Below are 23,418 nucleotides of genomic sequence, written 5' to 3'. Positions count from 1 at the left end.
GAGACAGGGTTTCTCCGTAGCTTTTTGGTTCCTGTCCTGGAACTAGCTCTTGTAGACCAAGCTGGCCTCGAACTCACAGAGATCCGCCTGTCTCTGCCTCCCGAGTGCTGGGATTAAAGGCGTGCGCCACCACTGCCTGGCTTCCTGATTTCTTTAAACAATTAAAATACATATTTTTAAATTTAGAGGACTATCTTTATTCTGAGCAAGAATACAATTTTAATCAGGTAAGCAATGGAACTTATGACTAAACCAGAGCATCACTGTTACAACCATATCTGTGCTAAATCTTTATGTCTGATTATTCGTTTTTAAAAAAGAGAAGTATAAAATATATTTTCTCTCTTAAAGAAGACCAAAGATTCCTATTTTGTGTTGGTTCAGACAGTATCTAGTTGCAGATTACTTTGTATTTCAGGGGTCTTTCTTAGAACTTAAAGTAATATATATATATATATATATATATATATATATATATATGTGTGTGTGTGTGTGTGTGTGTGTGTGTGTGTGCGTGTGTGTGTGTGTATGTGTGTGTGTATGTATATATATACATATATATGTGTGTGTGTGTGTATGTGTGTGTATACATACATATATAATTGATTCACATGTAGTATGCCTAAGGAACAATCAGATAATGAACAATAAGAATAATGATTTGAGAAGAAGACTAAAATTAAGCATTACTTGTAAAAGCTATCATGAATTGTGACTCGGTTATTTTTCAGTTATTAGAAATTCTACAGTAATACAAAGAATATGAAATAATTACTAGGAAAAACTATGAACATGTGAAAATTGCTATGTAAACATTATAAATTGGCCCATGAAGAGACACTATGGAAAATAAAAATTACATTTCTTATTTAGAGGCTTTCATTTTTTAGTACATAAAACTAAAGAAATACAGAAAAATGGGAGTTGTGAGTACGGAGTGGGTGCACATGACTTGACCTAGGATGTGTGTGAGAGGGAGCAGTGCAATTGTTTAAAGAATTTTTTTCTCTTCTTCCTTACTCGATATATGAGTTATTACACATATTTCTACCAGTATGCTACTATTTTCTCACACCTTAGAAGTGTGTTAGGTGTTGTAACTCACAACATGGACCAATGGGAATGGACAATTGCCACATTCTATTTTAGAAGTAAGAGGTAAAACTGAGATGGGTTTTTGAGAAAGCAGAAAGTAGACCTTACATATATCTCACCTACGATCAGTGTTCCAGAGATCCAGACCATTTCATTTATAAAACGCAGGGAGAAGGGACAGAGTTCACAGGGTAAGATCGCCCAACTGTGTCACATCAATTTGCTGGTCCACCTAGCACAGACACAGTAGTCACACCTCTACATGTCCTTTACATGCCCCACCCCTACCTTTCTGCATGGAAGTGGTTAGAACAGGCAAGTTCTTCTCCACAGATATGCAGGTGGGGCACAGGGTCAGTGATGTGAGAGGGGCAGGACAGAGCAGACCAGGAGAGAAGGTACCAGAAGAGAGAGAACATCAGTTGTAAGTCACAGTGGAGAAGTGAAGGGCCCACTCAGAGACCAACACAGGACAGCAACGGTACTGGAATGTACTCTAAGAATTTCAGAAATCCAGTCTTACAAGGACAGGCCTTTATTACAGCAGGGATGGATCGTGATGGCTTCAAGAATACGTTAAAGAAGACAAATTATATCAAGCTAAATGACCATTGACCTTCTAGTCCAGGATGTAAACAAAACCTTGAAGTGCTCATAAGGTTTTTTCAATGGATTACCAGAAGGCAGTCACACTTCAGCCCTTTCGCGACAAGACTGAGGTACCCTGCACAATGACTCTTCCTGTTTCTACTTCCTGTTTCCACTGAAACTGGACTAGAGGGTCAAAGGTCGTTTAACTTGATATAATTTATCTTCTTGAACATATACCTGAAGCCATCATGATCCATCCCTGTTGTAATAAAAGGCTGTATTCATAAGACTGGATATCTACCATTATTAGGGAATGACATTCCAGTACCATTGCTGCCGCATTGGTCTCTGAGTGAGCCCTTCTGGTCTCTTCTCACAGGTGAGCACAATGACTCTAGATTGCAGCTTTGACTGTTTCAAGCAGTTCAGTTTCTCCCATGTTCAAATACCATTAAAAGATCTTTTTATTTTTTTTAACACTGTGGAAATTTTCAGTAAAATGGAAACAAATTGCTATAAGTAAACCATTTGTCACAGTCTGATTACTTCGCAGCCACTCTGGGAACACCAATTTGTCATGCTAGATCAAGATAACCACAGCCTGACTAGAGGAAATGGCTTTTTGCCTACTAGTTGTGATCTTTTTTTAAATGTTCACCCAAAGAGACGTGCTCCATGGAGTCTCCATGTTCACTCCAGCTGTGTGAACGAAGAGGAAAGCTAAGACATTCAGAACAAATTGCACCATCTACAAGCATTTACAGGCAAAATAATTAGCTATGGTTAAATATAAAACTTGGGGTTGTAGAAAAAATATACATTCAGAGTACAATAATTCATTGCATATGTTGAAATATTTCAAATGAACACAAGTGAAAGACCTGTCACTCAGTTGCACAAAAGAAAAAGGGAACAATCAAATAAATGTTTTAGCCACATTAATTTCTGAGAATCAAATAGGCACTTGAGGGATGCTGGATGATTTGCTAGCTATTCCATCTGAACGAGACTACAGCTTTGTCCTCTCTGCACAGCACATGAAGGTGGAGCAGGTTGTTAAATTCAGAAGGTTTTGAGATGGTTGGCACTAGCTCCAAAGAGAAGAGAGTCTGGCAAGATAACTCCCTTATTTTTTAACAGTAACACTTAACATCACACACACACTAGGCCAGTGAGACTGAAAAGGAGCTGATCCACGCAGCACAACACAGAAGATTCTACCTAGCAACTGAAGGTTGCAAATGCATAAAGCTGTGAGGTCTCCTTCTTTGTTGCTAAGGAATCAAAATGACAATGGTCATTTTTCTTTCCATGGACACTGCTAACCCACCAATTGTGACATTACTGATCATACTATTACATATATTACATACAGGTTTTGCTTCGTTAATCTCACAGAGATGACGCTGTTGGCTAGGAAAGCCAAGTGTTTTTGCAATGTGTCATTTGTCTTGTGATATTCTTTGTCATGGTTTCCAATTGGACAGCTATACTAGCCCCCAAACCATATATGGAATTGACACTAACTTGAAAATATTTTCTAGTGATAATCTGAATGGTGTATGTATAATGCACCAATATTTACTCCATCCCTTTCTATTTCATGCTTCAGAAGGTTTTGATTCTATACTAGTGCATGGTTTTTTGACATAGAACATACTTTCAAATTATTTGACATTTTGCTTTTATTATCCTCAGATATCTTCATATATTAAGAAAATATACCTTTAATTCCATCAAATATTAGAGATGGGTACTTTTGGAAATTATCAGAGAAGTTAAATTTGAAATCTAAAATGTTCTTTTGGCTTGGTTACCATCTTACGAAATACTCACTTTTGTCTTTAATAATGCTAAATTTTGGGTGAATTTCTTGGGCTTTTCGATAATCTGTCTTGGAGTTCTAAGTAATACTCAAGGTTCAAGAAGTTTGCCACAGTTTGGATCATAAGAAACATTTCTGATTTTGAGCAAGACACAGGGTTTGCAAAAATGATGAAACAGTCTAAAATGGAATTCGGCTTGCACTTTACCACCTCTGCTTTTGTGCCATATTGATCAGCGTACTTGCTGCGTTAGCAGCAAAACTCGGGGCTTGTTATTCAGCACTATTTAAATGGAGCTGAAGGAGCTCATTTTCTTATTTCCTTGTTTTCCCTTTCATTCCCACCGAATTCCACTGCACCACTTTTAAATTAGTAAGGCGGTCAGGTGGGGGCACTGGGTTACCGCCTTCTGCATTTTGTGGTCCTCATTGCTGTCGCTTGAATCATAGGTGGCCAGTGGAAGGAAAAAGTGTAGGGTGAATCTGTTGCTCTGCCTGTCGAAAGCTGAATTTTCAGAACAGAACTGCAAGATTTTTTTTCTCACTTGAGGGTTTCTACCTCACCTGTAGCACTCCTGATGACAACTCAGTGACTTTCTGCCTATGAACGCATTTGGTTCAAGACAAAAATCTTTACTTCTGGCATCTGATTGCCAAGCATGCGAAAATTATTACTGATAAGCCTTTTCAAAATTTTCCTGTACAATGCTGTGCTCTGTAGGCTCCTTAACTTAATATTAATTCAACCCTATGCTTCCTCCAAAACTTAAATTACTGCAGCTTAAGAATGTGTCTCAGCCAGAGTTATCTAGTGCCAATCTCTTTGCACAGAGCATTTTAGGCTAAATAAGATAAACACAGACCATCCATCTCAAAGATAAACTCCTTTTCCAACTGAAAATTTGAAGAGACTTACTCTTTTCTCTTCTGAAATAATCACATTTTAATAACTTGGAGTTGATCTTCAAGCTTGATTTTGAAAACGACCGATCTGTATCTCAATGTCCCATGCATTCTCATTCCATCCTTCTGTTCACTTCTGTAACCGCCATGACTTTGTGCTTATTGGCTGTGTTCCTGGAGAGTTCTTGCTACAACAGACCAGAGATCTCTAGCTTCTTACCTGCATCTTCCTCGATGCCTGCTCTTGTAGCACCCCATTCTGCCCTACACCCGAACTGTTTATGCCTGAGCACTGAGCAGGCTACCCAAGGGCTCCGGGTATCAAGTAAGACCCATTCTTCACAAAGAATGTTCATCTCTTCCAGGGCAGTAATATAGTATACATTTCTGGCGCCTGCGCCAGGGCAGAGGAATGGGGAGAGGGGGTTGGAAACAATGAGGCTTGCTCAACTTAATAACATGCAGGTTTTGAAAGTCTCTTCCCTTTTCTATGCTCCCAGGCCATCCTTTCTAAGAAAATCACCAGAATGAATGCAACTGTCCTACTCTTCTTCTTTTGTGGTGAATCCAAACTTCTGCAGCTTCCTAATTTCACTTTAGAAAACAAACACAGGCCTTAAATTTGATAGTTAGGAGACTATGTTCCTTCTTGCTACTAAAATATTTAGGAACGGTTATATAATCGTTACAGGGAAATTAGAGTTGGAATATTCTAAGAACATCAGTGATACTAAGCTGAGAAGTGAAATGTTTGTTTTTTTAAAAAATATTAATGAATGTTAGAATTCCTAATTTACCAATCTTAACAAAAAGGGGCCACCCAATCTTAAAATAATGTTCCTTGTTTTAGAGAATCTTATATGTTCTCCAAGGCCCTATGAGCCAGGAGGCATTAAATTAGTGCATGAACCAAAGCAATGAAAACAAGATCAGAGCCTCAGAAAAACAAACACTGTATATGCAAAGCATAACTATATACACAGATAAATATATGTATATATCTAAGCCTATGCATGTGTATGCACGTGTGTGAATGTGTGTGTGTGCGTGTGTGTGCGTGCGTGTGTGTGCGTGTGTGTGTGTGTGAATACTGAAAAGATCATGAGAAGGGAAGAGATCTCAATGGGAGGGGTAAGGGGAGGAAGTATGGAAGCAGAAGAGAGTCCTATTTGGGAAGAGGAAACAGACTGGAAAGAGAGGAGAACATGGGAATGCAGGCTGTGTGGAGAGAATTAGAATTGTAGTGTAATGCCTGCTCTGTGCACCATGTGCTACAGACAGTCCTTGGGTTGGGCAAGGGCCTGGAGATTGAAACACATACACACAGAGAGACACGGATAATACCAAGAATGCCCTCTTTATTGTGTTCCATCATCGTTTATATAGGGTCTCCTTGACTAATGGCCATGCCCTAACTCTCTCTGAGCTGCAAACCCACCAGAAACCACTTCCCTGTCATCAGAAACTCCTGAGGGTCTCTTGCTCAGAGCAGCTGCAAAACAAGTTGTTTGCTCAGAGCAGCTATAAGCATAGAAAAACAAGTTGTTTACTCTGGCAGGCAGGGGGTCACAAGAAATTCAGGGTCTGGGGATCCACAGTCTCCAATATAGAACAAAGTTTTATGGCACATATGCACAAAAATGCCAAAATAAAACCCACTACATTTTAGGTCAACTTAAAAAGTTGATTGAAAAAAGAACAGGTTGGGGAGATGTTTATCCAGGTTAGCATCTGTCTCAGAAACCCAAGGATCTGAATTCAGTTTCCAAAACTCATGAAGTACATATACACATGTACACACACACAAAGCAACAACAACAAAAACAAAAAATCAAGGCATTATGGGGTGCAGCTGTAATCCTAGTGCTGGGATGGAGGTAGGCAGGTCACTGGGGGTTGCCGCCAAGTCAGTCTAGCGTTATGGTAAGCCCTGGGCCAAAGGAGTAAATAAAAAATGGCTTCTGGGGATGACTGTTGAGTATGACACCTAGCTTCTGCATGCCCTTGCAGACATGTGCACTTACACAGTCTCTCTCTCTCTCTCTCTCTCTCTCTCTCTCTCTCTCTCTCTCTCTCTCTCTCTTCTCTCTCTCTTTCTCACACACACACACAAATATCCTTCCTACACTCATGTTTACAACTGAATATAATAATAATATTAATGGAGAAGAAGGAGGGGGAAAAGGAGAAGAAGAAGAGGAGGAATATTATAGCCTTAGTGAATGAAGATGCTTTCAAGCCCTGCTTCCTTCAGGTATTCTCACGTTGAGCATGTTTCAAAGCAGCTCCAGGGACTGGATCTCTGACCTAAGTTAGTACAGAGCTGTCAGTCATGACCATACGCCGTTTCCTCCCCTTCAAGGTGATTTCAATCTCTTGCAGAGTCCACTGCCACCGGAGCTTTTGTCACTATGTTCAGTCTGTCCTGAAACAAGGTCTGGACATTGCCTTTTTAACCTCCAGATCTCTAGTACTCAGATGTCCTGAAATGCTTCTGTCTCTGGGATTCCCAGAAATTCTTGCTGTCTCTGAGCTTTGTGTTCTGAACAATAAACACAGGTCAGTTCAGGGCTGAACAGATATTCATACACCACTACTGAGTTGGGGGTTCTTTCCCAATGGCTCTTTTACTTTTCTTTTTCAAATTTAGTGAGGTAACTGTATAGGTAATCAGGTCTTATTTCCCCAAAGGAGTTAAGTTTTCTTGTCCTTATAGCCCCTATGGCTGTCTGTTGTTTATCCTGTAGATTTGCAAAGTCAATGTATTTCCTTTGGAATAGCAAATGAAAAAGCGGGACAGGTATTTTTCTATTTCAGTCCTTTTCTCACATGTCAAACCAACCAAATATTTTCACCTCTAAAATACCCATGCCTTCGTGTAGCTGCCAAATTTAGGATAAAAAAAAATCTGCTGCACATCCCTGTACACTCTTCTTGCTTTGTCTGAACTGCAATATTTATAAATGATTCAAGTAGTTCATTCATTCTAATTGCTCCACAGTACTTTGTTGTACCTGCTGTGCAAATATCTATATGTGCTAAGATGGATAAATCCTGCAAATTTAAAATCAAATGAAAACTAAAACATAAAGTGATACTCATAGAGAGATGCAATTTATGCAAACACACACACAAAACAACAGGAACTCAGTCCTCTGTCTTGGATACAATACACAGTCAAAATGTGAAATAAAAACATGCACAGGACCTGATATGGTATTCTTTGCATATAATGTCTGTATTTAGGAGGCAAAAGCAAAGGACTCACAACCTTTGATACAAAGTGAGTGAAGGCTATCCCAGGCTATGAGACTTAAAAAAACAAAACGACAACAAAAACAACACACAGGTGCTGTGGGACAATGGTCTGTACCTTCTCACTTGTATTTTAAATAAATGATGATTGGCCAGTAGACAGGCAAGTAGTATAGGCAGGGTGGCCAGGCAGGAAATTGAGGCAGGGCAAGGATAATTCTGGGAACAGGAAAGATTCAGTCTGCAGCCATCACCCAGACACAAAAGAAACAAGATGTGACTGCCTTGGCATAAAAGGTACCAAGCCAAGTGGCTAACACAGATGAGAGTTATGAGCTAATAAAACTTTTGAGAGTTAATAAGAAGCCTGAGCTACTAGGCCAACCAATTTATAATTAATGTAGACCTCTGTGTGTTTATTTGGTACTAAACGACTGTGGGACCTGGTGAGACAGAAACCTCAGTCAACACACAGGAGGAATATAAATAATTTTATCTTCCCTTTATAGGAAGGGCCCAGAGAAGAATTGGGCAAGATAGCACTGAAGGAGTAAATATAATATTTTAAAAAGAGAGGGAGGACAAAATGAAGGACAGAGAGGATGAAGGAAGGAAGAAGTGAAGGGAAGGATGAAGGGAGGGAGCAAAGCAGGAAAGAAGGGCAAACTAGAAAGAAACTTTGAAACAAATAGAGCTAAAAATGATTTAATTTGAGTGAGTAGTACATATGTGATCTATATTTTCTTACTAATTTTAGAGTATGTGTGAAGTATTTAATAATTATTTCATAGAATATAAAAATAAGATAACAAAAATATTGTAAACTTATCACCATTCAAAGCAAATTCTGGTTCACTAAAGGGTCATATTTCATTTGGACTGGCTTAGAATTGTACTTCAGATGATGCCTCTGTGGAAACATATACTATAAAAATGTTTTTCTATTCTGCTTTATTTTTTGATTTTCTGATATATTTTTTAAATTTTATTTTATATACATGGGAATCATATTTGCATGTATGTCTGCTGTCTACAGAGCTTGGAATAGAGATTGCAGACAGTTGTGAGCTGTGGGTGTTTGAGCATAAATCTGAGTCCTCTGGAATAGCAGCCAGGGCTCTAACTGCAGAGTCATTCTTTGTCTCAGGCCTTTTGGGGCTTGGCAGTATGAATAACCAACTTTTTTGTCTGTTTTCTGATGTTACCATATTTCGTTATAAGAAACTATTATAACTCAGTTTTTTTCTTTAATTTTCACCTGAATAAATAACTAATGCGCTCTTCACTCAGTAGGATTTGCTTTGCTCCCTCATGTCAGTGTTTGCCAATGACTGAGGCATTTTTGGATATGGTAACTGGAAGCTTTGAGTAGGGGGTCAGAGATGCTTTGCAAAAAAATAACTCAACAATTCTACATTTGCATAATGAAGACTTCATTCATTCATTTATACCCCTGCAATGCTTAAGCATGCATGGACAATCCATTTATGGCATTGTTCCAATTGTTTCTATCCTGGGCAGTCCTAGATTTTGGTCAGCTAGAGAAATAACAACAACAGCACAATTGCAAGTGTATGAGACACTTGTCTTGAGCTGCCTTCTTTACAGCTCTGAAACCTGGATAATAGTGAAGACTTACCTGGTCTAAAATGTCAATGCTAGTAAGGTATAGAAACCCTAACTTAAGCTCTCATATTTTTCAAATGTATAAACAAGCATTTTGAGTTTGTTACAATACAGTGTCTGGAACAAATACCATCTAAGTCAAAAGTCATGTGTTAGGTTTAAGAAAGATTGCTATGAACTTACTTGATTATATCTACCATAATAAGAAGGACGTTAGCTTTCTTCTCACAATGCCATGGGATTTCAAAGCTAATAAATTTATATATATGTACATATATATAAAGTATATTTGTATGTTTGTATAGTTTCTTTCTTTCATGAAATAATATTTAGAACCCAAGTGTCATATAGTTTTATAAAAAAAAAACTGAGATATGTTTTTTCTGGAACCAACATTACTTTTTTTTAATGGTAATTGTTGATTTTCAAGTTGATCGGATTGATAAATATCTGGTGAATTACCCTGAGCGAGTCTTGAAAGCTCCTCCAGAAATGATAAGATCCTGAAGGTTCTTACTGGTGAATGGTTCAATTCATTGATAAATTCAGATTCGGGAAGGACTTTTGGAATACATCGAAACTGTGGAAGATAGGGCCTGGCTGGAGGAAGTGGGTCTCTGGGCCTAGGTTATGGTGGTCCCTTCCTGTTGCTGCTCTGCTCTTTGCATTGAACAGTATGACTCTATCCATCTTGGCCCCAAGATGAACTGAAACCAGGACTTAGGTGATTCTCAGCAGTTAGGTGATGAGTAGAAATGGAACCTGAGAAATGCAGCAACCCTACACACAGACCAAGCAGACGGTTCCCAGAGTTCTTGATTCCCTGCCTGCTTCTTTTCTCCACAGCATAGATGGGCTTGGGAGCAAAGTCTGACCCTGTGATTCTACTCTTAACCTCTAGTAGGTGAGCTCAGCTCTTCCCATCTGTTCTGGATATATAAAATAGCATCTCTAAGAACCTGGAATTAGACAACTAAGTTTTGTACTTTCTTTATGGTTTTATATAGATAGCTATAGTTTTGCAATTTAGTCTATGTTAGTTTACATAAGCTTTACTCAAAATTTCAAAAGACATATGATACATTTTATTTCATTCTCAATCCAAACCAGAGATTATGCCAACAAATAGGTCAATGACTAAGCTTCTGTTACTATTATCTTGAGAACATCAATATCCATCCATATGCTTAATTAAGCACTTATCCAAATGCAGTGAAAAACTAATTGTCCCCGTTTTTAAGACAAGTAAACAAATATGCCAAATTGCACTGAAGTATGGGATCTGATTTTTTATTGAACTTCATTTGTTAATCCACAATGTTTCTGCCAGCCTGATTATTGGTCCACATTCTTAGAGATTATATGACTATGATGTTCGCTTTTATTGCTGATTACACCTACATATTATAAGACAAAGCTTGTGAAAATAAAGGAATGTAGTAGATATTTTCTTAGCAAAATGGGAATGATGTTTGTAACAATATATGTTGAAAATCTTGCACAGAAAACAAATGCATAGTTCCAGGCTTCCCAATGCTTTTCTTATTCCTATCCTTTAGTTATGACAAAGAGTTATCAACCATTATGATTGCTTAAGGAATCACATTTAACTGGGAGTGTGGCAAAAAAATATCTGACAACCAGCAAAGAAAGAACAATAAAGAAGCAAACTATGAAAGGCACATCTGTAGTTGTTGTTTTGATGCTAATTTGCTGAAAAAGAGAAACAAACCCTAGAAAATGAAATCACCCTATGTCTTATAGAGAACTGCCTGTCTAAAGGTCCTTTCTATTTCAAAATGTGCTCTGGTACTATGCCAGCAATGCCTATTTGAATCTAACCGTCTGAATTCACTTACCTTACACATTTGGATTTCCCATGAAAGCCCTTTATGTTTGCAGATTAAGGAAAACATCATTTGCTGCAGATCGTTATCAGCTAAACACTTTCAGAATTCACAACCCAGTCTTGTCCATTTATCCCAACATCTTTTCTCCTTCACAGTTGGTTGAAGTTATTGAAATTCATTTTACTAACCCAGAGGAGAACAATATTAATATTAATTTTCATTCTGAGTATTGTATAAAAAGATATTTTCCACATTATTAAAAGGGAAAAACTGTTTAGCATATCTAAATGAATAAATGTGCAATTTATAACCGAGTACAATAGTAATCATGAAGAGTTACAGGATGGTATTATTCTCTTAAGACTTCCATCAAACCAGCCATAGAAAGAAAATATGAAATGTAAGCAAAAGTGCTCAGACAGCCGTGCATAGATGCCTATTGTAAATACCTCTATTCAGTTTATTAAGGATCCAGCATTATCTCTCTGGAATTTTGTGGTTGGTTCAGCACAGACCATTGTCTTTAAGCCATAAAACACACCACTTGTAAGAGTTAAAGGAAAGGGGGAGCCGAAAAAGCTGTGAATGCAGGCAGGATAATTTGTGGTAACACGGAAGTGAATAAAGACTGATTTTATCAAAGGCAGATGGAAAGATATTTCTGGTTTTTCAAATGTTAATGAATAAATAGCATTTAATTTCACAAATTTTCAAAGTTATTCTGAAGATAATTATTTCATAAAATTTTCTCATTTCCACTGTATGCAAGCAGCTGCACTGAACACAAGAGAAGCCGTGAGGGTGTGATTCGGGGCAGGAGGTCATAACTCATCATCATAATTCAGAGGAGATGTCTACACGCCGTGAAAGTTATCTAGGAAGAAGCCTCGATGAAGAGAACATTCTTTTTCTGCCCTTGTTCAAGAAAACAGGCAAATGTGGCCCATTTTCACAAAGAAATCTGTCAGTCTGAAATAGCAGTCCTAACTTTCGCCTTTTGCGAAAGCCGTCTTGGAGTGGCTAGACCCTACTGTGGTGCTGCAGGATATTTTTCTGTGATGCTGTCATAGTTATTGTTGGGTGTCAACTTGACAGTATCTGGAATGACCTACAATCCAGGCATGGAGGGCACACCTCTGATTCAGAGCTTGAAGCAGGAAGACAATACACCTTTGATTCAGAACTTGAGGCTGGAAGACACAGACTTCTGTTTCCGTTCTTGAGTTGGGAAGGCACAATTTGGGTTTCACCTTCTGCTAGAAGCCTAGGGAACGACAATGGGAGAAGGAATTGTTCATTCTTCTTTGCCTGCCCTCGCCTTGCTAGCACTTTCGTCGAAGCCAGCTTCTTTGGGATTCCAGCATACACAGAAGACCCAGCCTCATGGGAATGAGCAGCTACTTGATTCTTGGACTATCCTCTCATAACTAGCCGTCGTTGGGGTAGTTGGACTACAGCCTGTAAGTCATTTCAATAAATTCCCTCTCGACATACACACACACACACACACACACACACACACACACACACACACACGTAGAGAGAGAAAGATTCATTCATAAATTCTGTGACTCTAGAGAACCCTAACTAACACAGATAGTTTGAATGAGAATGGCCCTCATAGGCTCATATATTTGAATATTTGGTTCCCATTTGGTGGATAGGTTAAGAAGAATTAGAAGGTATGATTTCACCCTCTGAAACTATAAGTAAGTTCCCAATTAAATGTTTTATTTTTATGTTGCTTGGTCATGGTGTCTCTTCACAGTAAGAAAACAGTGACCAAGACATATTCCCACATTCCATACTGGTTCCTATATTTAGGAACAAGCTGGGTTAAATGGTACCAAGGTCTTGAAAACATTTGATAATTCAGTTTTATAAGCTGTAGTTGCAAGAACAAGACACATTTATTTTTAAATACACCACATTTAACTATGGTTATGAATAAGAAAGATTCTACATCCCTCCATCCTTTTCTTCCTTATATGTTCTCTGATTCTCTCCTTGGTCCCACATCATTTTTATTCTACTATATTCATGTAAAACACTTTTATTGTGTGTTCTGCTTATGTCAAAAGACTAGATATTTACACAATCACAAAAATCAGAACTAGAATTGTCATTTAGAATTTAATTATATGTGATATCAAAGCACAAATAGACTGAACAATTTGTTTAATAGCATATGGCTAATTTATCAAGACCTTAAGTAAGATTCAAGACTAGGTGAATGGGAGAAAGCTAAGGAGATATTTAAAATATGCATCTTGTGGATTTATTTTCATATCAAGTGAATCAGAATTTCTGGGTTCAACTCTAGAAGCCTGTATTATTACCAAGGTGGAGGAGATATTTAAAATATTCATCTTGTGGATTTATTTCCATATCTAGTGAATCAGAATTTCTGGGTTCAAGTCTAGAAGCCTGTTTTATTAGCAAGGTGACAGATGATGCTTATGAATATTTAAGATTATAAACAATTGTGGTATGCCATTGGGAATCTCATAATTTCTGTGGGGTTTTACTGAATTTTCTTTAAGGACTTAGGACTCTAAGTTTGCTTTTTTCCTTAGTCTAGTCAGAGGTTCTCAACCTTCTAATGTTGTGAATCTTTAATACATTTCCTTATGTTTTGGTAATCCCCAGCCATAAAATCATTTTTACTGCTACTTCATAACTGTTATTTTGTTACTTTTATGAATTATAATCTAAATATCTGCTATAAAGGGTGGCCTTAGGCAACCTCTAGAAAGAATCATTCAACCTTCAAGGGGGTTGAGACTCACAGGCTGAGAATCACTGGTTTAGTTTGATACAGATAGATCAACAGCTATTCAAAATGACATATCATATCAATGGACGGGTATTTCAGTAAGGGAAGAAGGCGGCAAACATTGTATTTGGAAGACATGATTAATAATAATTGTAGGAGGGGGCTTTTAGGAGCATAAAGGAGAGAAATGATTAGGGTTTTCATTAGGAGTCTAGACTTTGTATAAATAGGAGAAAGGATGTCATACTCATTGAGGGCAGAGTTGATGGTAGTGTTGTTTATAATGAACCTTGTCTAACAATCAAGGAAAGGAAGAACAAAATGGATTAAAACCCAAAGAACAGTTTATAATGAAGAACGCAGACATAATGAGTCTACAGGAATGAACAGAGAGTAAGTGTTGTCCTGGGGGGTGGTAGGAACTTTGGGAGGTGGAGTTTATGGAAGTCCTTCAGTCATTGGGGTATACCTATAAGTGATTGTAGATGTTCGGCTTTTTTTTGTCCTTTTATTGTTTCCTAGTCAATAAGTAAGCAGTTTCTCAAATGCACTCTATTACAAATATCAAAGTCATTTGTCTTCCTGACCACAGACTAGAATTCTAAAATCACAAGCCACCATCAGCCTCTTTCACTTTATGTATTGGTTATCTCTACTATTTTCTTGTAGTTGACTAACACAGCTGATTTGTAAAGGCCCTAGAGTGGAGATGTGTGTTTCTAAAGATTCTGAAAAATTCAGATATATTTTAAAAATGAACCTACTTCTAAATGTTTACAGGTGTTTAAGAAGTCCATCATATATGGAAGTTGCTATATGAAATAAGATTTGTGTAACCTGAGAGATAGCTCTAGAGACTGAGATGACACAATCAGATCTGTACCAAAGGAAGGTGCATCACCATAGCAACCAAAGCCCCATCCTCTGCATCCTCCGGGAATAGCTGGGCATCAAGGAAGGGAGCACTTTACTAGTACAAGATTTCCTTCACCCCTTGAAATATCTTGCTGCCTTAGCAAAATGGCAGATTTCTTCCGTCCTCCTCCTCCTCCTCTTCTTCTTAGTTTGTTTCCATCTACATGTGCTGCTTCTAGGGAACTTTTAAAAGGGAACTGTTGTTCAACTGCTCTTCTCTGAGGAAACTCATGGTGTAATAACTGAGAATAATTAATAGAGAAATGTGTCTCCTAGAAATCAAGGTAAGTCTTTTTGTAAATAACTCCCTCCAGACTTAGTAAGCACAACCCATTCCTGCATTCAACTGGCAAGTCTTTAGCAACAAAAAATTTGAAGTAATTATCTTGGTTTGATTTCTCAGTAAAATATAGAGGCTTTCTGAGGAGAAACAGTGTTGGAATTTGTGGGTCGTTCCCCCCTCCCTTGCAAAAATGATATTAGAGTTCAAGGAACAAATTTCCACTTAAGACAGAATTAAATAAAAGGTATTCCTGCAGTCAACACAAGGCAAACACTAATAATTTTAGGGCTCAATTTCCTTAAAGGATGAAATAATTTTAGGTTGATGCACAAAAGTTTCCTGTAATGACTTCACTTGCAATTTCCCCTCAGGGAAGCATTCACCAGCACCCACTGGCTTCTCAACAGTGGATTGCATAGGAAAAACAGCAGCAACACAGGAGGAAATTCATTTTAATGATGGGGAAAGGTAATAATGTATAGTCTACACCACCTTTTTCTGTTATAAGCTTAAGTTTCTTAAAAGACAGGGTGTATGTGGGTATTGAAAAGTGCAGTACAATGGCATATACCAGGTTAGTACATTCACTCATATAATTTGAGCACTGTAATCTTAATCATTTATGTAAAAATCAACTGCGGATATTTTAAAAATAGCACCTATTTCCTGAACACACGTTACTTCTTTTGCAAATGAAACTATTTATTTTATACTTGTCTTTTATGGAGTAGTCAATACTGTTAAAATATTCTTGGTAGTTTTTAAATATTAAGATTGCTTGAAAATGTATTGAGTAAACTGCTCCAGAACTTTAGAATCTGCTTCAATCCTGAGCCTTCAAATTGGAGAAGAAATAAGACTATGATATACCATCCTATTCACAGAGAAACAAATCTGGTTTAGCAGACTGTTGATCGCTGCAGAATATCACACTCTGGGAAACTCACACTGTAATTATACTAGTTACTTGGGTTGGCACAATTATCACTTTTCCTTTATGAGGATTGAAGCAGATTCTAAAGTTTACTCAAAACATTTTCAACTTACTTGTTTTTGTTTAATTTGGATGTATTCCTTTTAATAAAATAAAATAAATTCCAAAAAGGGGGGGGGGAGAGATTGCTTGAATGCTCGAAACTTGGATTCACAGAGATCAACATTTCAAATAAGTTTCTCGAGTTTTTTTGTCTTCCCCAACTGGTACATCCTTCATGGGTGTCTGAGGAAAGGCTATTGGTCACCTGTGTGACAGAACATACGCAGGTCACATGACTCTTGTTTTTCTCTGTACGTTTGACAATTTGATTCAAAAGAATGATCTCTCCCACACTTCTTCCCTCTTGCTCAAGGACAAGTCTTCTTTTTTCCATTTCCATAGGAAACAAACTGCCACAAACCCTGGAACTATAAAAACTTAAATTATGTCAGTGGAAGTTGGCTTTTTAGTTTTGTCCTTATCTTGCCTGAAAATGCTTCTTCACCCACTCAGATGAAACACCTGTTATCTGAGTTCACATTTTCAACTGTGACACATACAGCAACTTTCAAATCAGCCGATATATTCATTAGATGAAAAAGAAAAGAGGAATATGATCCCACGTAAGAGGAAGAAAAAAAATCAGTGTAGAAAAATATCACTGTGACATTCATTTTTTTTTTAAAAGAAAAAAAGAGGCTAGATAAAAAGAATTATAGTAGGGACTTGAAGAGGAGCAAGAAGAAAGCTCAATATTTCTGAAAATTGTAGAATCTTACTCTGGTAAGAATATTTGTAGTGAGCTCTAAATATCTGTTCATTCAGAAAGTTGGGGAAGACAAAGATTTACTTCCGGGCCTTGAGCTGGAATTAATGCTGGATGAGAAAAATAAGTGTGTGTGTGTGTGTGTGTGTGTGTACTGAGAATAGATTTCTTTCATGCAATACATTATGATTATAATTTATCCCTCTCCAACTCCTCCAAAGTCCACCCCACCACCTCTCTCATCCAGATTCACACCCTCTCTGTCTCTCTTTAGAAAACAAACAGGCATCTAAATAATAATAGAATAATATTAAATCAAAATAAGATAAAACAGAGCATACAAATTTTGTAATATGACAAAACAAAGAGAAAAAAACAAGAAAAAGCAAGACAAATACATATAGACACAAAGACACGCATGTTCACACACAGGAATTCATAAAAAGACAAAACTGGAAGCCTTACTACATACGCAGAGGACCTGTCGTTATTCGTATATATAAATGTCCCTATACAACACGGAAAGACAAAGAACATCCAGAGTCTGTTGAGTTCCTTTTATGTTGGCAGAAGGATGGATTCTGCTTTTATATTGATTCTCTTAGTCTGTGCCTTTTTATTGAGAAAATGAGATCATTGATGTTGAGAGTTATCAATGGGCAGTGTTGTTTGACACTTGCTATTTTGTTGTTGTTGTGATGGTGGTGGTGGGTATGTCCTGTTTTGACTTGCTGGTCTGGGATTACTTCGTCCTTGTGTTTTCTTCAATGTAGTTAAGCTCTTCAAGTTGAAGTTTTCTTCTAGTACTTTCTGTAGGGCTGCAATGGTAGATAGATACTGCTTAAGTTTGGTGTTATCTAGGAATGTTTTATTTTCTCCATCCGTTGTGACTGAAAGTTTTCCTGGGTATGGTAGTCAGGATGGCACCTGTGGTTTTTTAGAATTTGTAGAACATCTTCCCAGACTCTTTTGGACTTTATGATCTCCATTGGAAAGTCGGGCGTTATTCTAATAGTTATGCCTTCATATGTTGCTTGGTCTTTATCCTTTGAAGCTTCATACTTTTGCCTTGTTCTGTTATGTTTAATGTTTTGATTATTATATGCTGGGGGACTTTCTTTCTAGTCCTGTCTATTTGGTGCTCTGTAAGCTTCTTGTACATTGATAGGCATCTCCTTTTTTGGGTTAGGGGAATTTTCTTCTATGTTTCTGTGGAAAATATTTTCTGTCCTTTGATCTGGGTTTCTTCTTACTCTTTTTATATTATTCATAGATTTAGTCTTCTCTTAGTCACATTTCTGCAATGTGTTTGTGACTGATGTTTTTAGATTTATCTTCAATTGTGTCTTGATTCCCACTCTGTATTTTGTTGGTGTGACTTCCCTCTGAATTTCCTGTTCAAGTTCCTCAATTTTTCATTCCTACCTTTCCCTCAGCCCCAGTCCCCAGACAGGATTTCCTTTATGGACTCTATTCCCACTTTCATGTCTTGAACTGTCTTTCTCATTTCTTTGCACTATTTGTTTGTGTTTTCATAGATTTCCTTAAGAGACTTATTTATATCCTTTTTGGGTACCTCGAAGATATTCACCAAGGATATTTTTAGTGATTCAGTTACGATGCAATGTGCAGGGCTAACTGCAGTAGAGTTTCTGGCCTCTGAAGGAAACATATTTCCCTGCTTGTGGTTGATTGCATTTTTATGCTGGGATCTAGGTAAAGGGTTTACATGGATTGGGATTCTAGGTACTCATATCTGATCTTATCTTATTTATGGTGGGTGCTTTGTTCCTTGGCTGCTTTCCCTGGTTCTAAGGAGAATGTGGTGGCTGTGAGTTGTCTGATAAGGAATTTTTCTGAGATCGTGATAGTTGTGGCTACTGGGGGTTCTGGGTAGAATGTGTTCCTAGGGTTTGGGTACTGATGGTTGGGAATGAAAATAAGCAAGGCAAGGGGCTTGAGGGACTCCACATAGAGAGGAAAACAGAGTGTGCAGTACCACAGCAGGTGTTCTACAGAGCTGGGGATGAGGTGAGGGATTTGGAGTAGAGAACAGAGAGTAAAGATCAGATACCGGCTTCCCTGGCCAGCATGATCGATCAACTATTTCAAAAGGAATGCCTGATAGATTTGGCAACTGAGACAAACGGATGTGGTTGTGAGAAACTTTGTGAAGATCTACACCATCTGTTGGAGATGTGATGAAGAAAAGGAGAGGCTTTTCTTCTACAGAGCTGGGATGAGGCTGGGGTACTAGATTTGGAGGAGAGGGGGGAGAATGAAGATTGCCTACCGCTTCCCTGAAGAATATTATTTTAGTCTAGATAGAGAAGAGAAACTTATTATCTTTAAATTCATGCACTGTTACTGCCACAACCATGATCACCAACATTATTTTTATTTATTTATTGAAGATTTCTGCCTCCTCCCCGCCACTGCCTCCCATTTCCCTCCCCTCCCTCAATCAAGTCCCCCTCCCTCATCAGCCCGTAGAGCAATCAGGGTTCCCTGCCCTGTGGGAAGTCCAAGGACCACCCACCTCCATCCAGTCTAGTAAGGTGAGCATACAAACTGCCTAGGCTCCCACAAAGCCAGTATGTGCAGTAGGATCAAAAACCCATTGCCATTGTTCTTGAGTTCTCAGCAGTCCTCATTGTCCACTATGTTCAACAAGTCCAGTTTTATCCCATGCTTTTTCAGACCCAGGCCAGCTGGCCTTGGTGAGTTCTTAATAGATCATCCCCATTGTCTCAGTGTGTGGATGCACCCCTCCCGGTCCTGAGTTCCTTGCTCGTGCTCTCTCTCATTTTGCTCCTGATTTGGACCTTGAGATTTCTGTCCGGTGCTCCAATGTGGGTCTCTGTCTCTGTCTCCTTTCCTCGCCTGATGAAGGTTAATATTAAGGAGGATGCCTATATGTTTTTCTTTGGGTTCTCCTTCTTATTTACTTCTCTAGGATCACGAATTATAGGCTCAATGTCCTATATTTATGGCTAGAAACCAAATATGAGTGAGTACATCCCATATTCCTATTTATGGATCTGGCTTACCTCACTCAGGATAGTGTTTTCTATTTCCATCCATTTGTATGCAAAATTCAAAAAGTCATTGTTTTTTACTGCTGAGTAGTACTCTAATATGTATATATTCCACACTTTCTTCATCCATTCTTCCATTGAAGGGCACCTAGGTTGTTTCCAGGTTCTGGCTATTACAAACAATGCTGCTATGAACATAGTTGAGCATATACTTTTGTTGTATGATAGGGCATCTCTTGGGTATATTCCCAAGTGTGGTATTGCTGGGTCCAGGGGTAGGTTGATCCCGAATTTCCTGAGAAACCACCACACTAATTTCCAAAGTGGTTGCACAAGTTTGCATTCCCACCAGCAATGGATGAGTGTACCCCTTTCTCCACAACCTCTCGAGCAAAGGCTATCATGGGTGTTTTCTTTTTAGCCATTCCCACAGGTGAAGATGATATCTTAACATTGTCTTGATTTGCATTTCCCTGATCTCTAAAGAGGTTGAGCATGACCTTAAGTATATTTTGGCCATTTGAACTTCTTCTGTTGAGAATTCTCTGTTCAGCTCAGTGCCCCATTTTATAATTGGGTTAATAAGCATTTTACAGTCTAGTTTCTTGAGTTCTTTATATATTTTGGAGATCAGACCTTTCTCAATTGAGGGGTTGGTGAAGATCTTCTCCCAGTCAGTGGGTTGCCTTTCTGTCTTTCTTGGTTGGGTCTTGTATGGTTTTGGTATCAAGGTAACCGTAGCTTCGTAAAAGGAATTTGGCAATGACTCTTCTGTTTCTATATTGTGAAATACATTAAGGAGTATAGGTATTATCTCTTCTTGGAAGTTCTGGTAGAATTCCGCATTGAAACCATCTGGTCCTGGGCTTTTTTTGGTAGGGAGGTATTTTATAGCAACTTCTAATTCTTCGCGACTAACAGGTCTATTTAGATTGTTCACCTGGTCTTAGTTTAACTTTGGTATATGGTACTTATCTAAAAAAATGACCATTTCTTTTGCATTTTCCAGTTTTGTGGCATACAGGCTTTTGTAGTAAAATCTAATGATTCTCTGAATTTCCTCTGTGTCTGTGCTTATGTCCCCCTTTTCATTTCTGATCTTATTTATTTGCGTGTTCTCTCTCTTTCATTTAATTAGTTTGGATAGGGGTTTGTCAATCTTGTTGATTTTCTCCAAGAACCAACTTTTTGCTTCATTGATTCTTTGGATTGTTTTCTGTGTTTCTATTTTGTTGATTTCAGCCCTGAGTTTGATCATTTCCAGTCTTCTACTCCTCCTGGGCGCATCTGCTTCTTTTTTCTAGAGCTTTCCGGTGGGCTGTTAAGTCTCCAATATGTGCTTTCTCTGTTTTCTTTAAGTGGGCACTTAGTGCTATGAACTTTTCTCTTAGCACTGATTTCATAGTGTCCCTTAGGTTTGAGTATGTTGTCTTTTTATTTTCATTAATTTCAAGGAAGACTTTAATTTCTTTCTTTATTTCTTCCTTGACCCAGGTGTGGTTCATTAGTTGACTGTTCAGTTTCCATGAGTTTGTTGGCTTTCTGGGGATAGTGTTGTTGTTGCCTTCTAACTTTAATCCATGGTGATCTGATAAGACACAGGTGGACACTGATATTTTTTTGTATCTGTTGAGGTTTCCTTTGTTTCCAAGTATGTGGTCTATTTTTGAGAAGGCTCCATGAGCTGCAGAGAAGAAGGTATATTCTTTCCTATTTGGGTGGAGTGTTCTATAGATGTCTGTTAAGTCCATTTCCTTCATTACCTCCAATAATTCTCTTAATTCTCTATTAGGTTTCTGTCTGCTCGACCTGTCCATTGGAGAGAGAGAGGTGTGTTGAAGTCTCTTACTACTAGTGTGTGTGGTTTGATGTCTGCCTTGAGTTCTAGTAATATTTCTTTTACATAAGTGGGTGCTTTTATATTAGGGGCATAGATATCAGGATTGAGAATTCATCCTAATGAATTGCTCCTATTATGAGTATAAAGTGTCCATCTCGATCTCTTCTGATTGATTTTAGTTTGAAGTCAGGTTTGTTAGAAACTAGTATGGCCACACCTGCTTGTTTCTTAGGACCATTTGCTTGAAAGACCTTTTCCCAGCCCTTTACTCTGAGTAGATGCCTGTCTTTGTGGTTGGGATGTGTTTCTTGTAAGCAGCAGAATGTTGGATCCTGTTTTTGTATCCAATATCTTAGCCTGTGTCTTATTATAGGTGAATTAAGACCATTAATATTAAGTGGTATTTATGACCAGTGGTTGTTTACTTCGGTTATTCTTATTGTTTTTGGTAGTAGAGTTTGTGTGTCTCCCTTCTTTGAGTTGTGCTGGTGAAGGGTCACTAGATGCCTGAGTTATTGTAGGCAGTGTTGGCAATGTTGGATTCCTTGGGTTGCGATTTTCATTCTATTACTTTCTGTAGGGCTGGATTTGTGGCTACATATTGTTTAAATTTATTCTTATCCTGGAATGCCTTGTTTTCTCCATTGATAGTGAACAATAGCTTGGCTGCGTATAGTAGTTTTGGTTTGCATCCATGGTCTCTTAGTTGCTGTAGTACCTCTATCCAAGACCTTCTGGCTTTCATGGATTCCATAGAGAAGTCAGGTGTAAGTCTGATCAGTTTACCATTAGAAGTTACTTGCCCTTTTTCCTTTGCAGCTCTTAATATTCTTTCTTTAACCTGTATATTTTGTGTTTGATTATTATATGGTGAGGGGATGTTTTTCTTTGATCCAGTCTGTTTAGTGTTCTGTGTGCTTTTTGAATATTCAAAGGAATATCTTTCTTTATGTTGGGAAAGTTTTCTTCCATAATTTTGTTAAAAATATTTTCTGGTCCTTTGAGCTGTGATTCTTCTCCTTCTTCTATTCCTATTATTCTTAGGTTTGATCTTTTGATTGTGTCCCATATTTCCTGAATGTTTTGTGATGAGAATTTGTTGGCTTTGCTGTTTTCTTTGATCAGTGCGTTTATTTTCTCTACGGTGTCCTCAGAATCTGAGATTCTTTCTTCTATCTCTTGTATTCTATTGATTATGCTTGTTTCTGTAGGCTCTGCTCATTGACCTAGATTTTCCATATCCAGCTGGTCCTCAGTTTGTGTTTCTTCCTTGCTTTTATTTTAGTTTTCAATTCTTGAACTGTTTCCATTACCTGTTTGATTGTTTTTTCTTAGTTTCCCAGGGTATCATGTACGTATTTACTCATTTCTTCAAACTTTTTGTTATACTTCTCATCCATTTCTATAAGGGCATTTTTTACATGTTGTTTAAGGGACTCTATTGCTTTCATAAAGTCAATTTTTTCCATTTCTTCTATGTTAGGGTGTTCAAGTCCTTCTGTTGTAAGATCGTTGGGTTTTGGTGTTTTCATTTTGTTTTTCAGATTGTTGGGTGAATTCTTGCCTTGGCGCCTGCCCATCTCCTCCTATCGATGCTATCTAATGGGTCTTTTAAAACCGGATCAGGTTTCCCTGCTGGCCAGGGGCTCCACATACAAGATGCCCTTGCTCTGTTTCCT

The sequence above is a fragment of the Microtus pennsylvanicus genome, chromosome 17, assembly GCF_037038515.1.
Source record: "Microtus pennsylvanicus isolate mMicPen1 chromosome 17, mMicPen1.hap1, whole genome shotgun sequence".
Lineage (NCBI taxonomy): Eukaryota > Metazoa > Chordata > Mammalia > Rodentia > Cricetidae > Microtus > Microtus pennsylvanicus.
The sequence above is the reverse complement of the archived record's forward strand: the minus strand, read 5'-3'. Positions refer to the sequence as shown.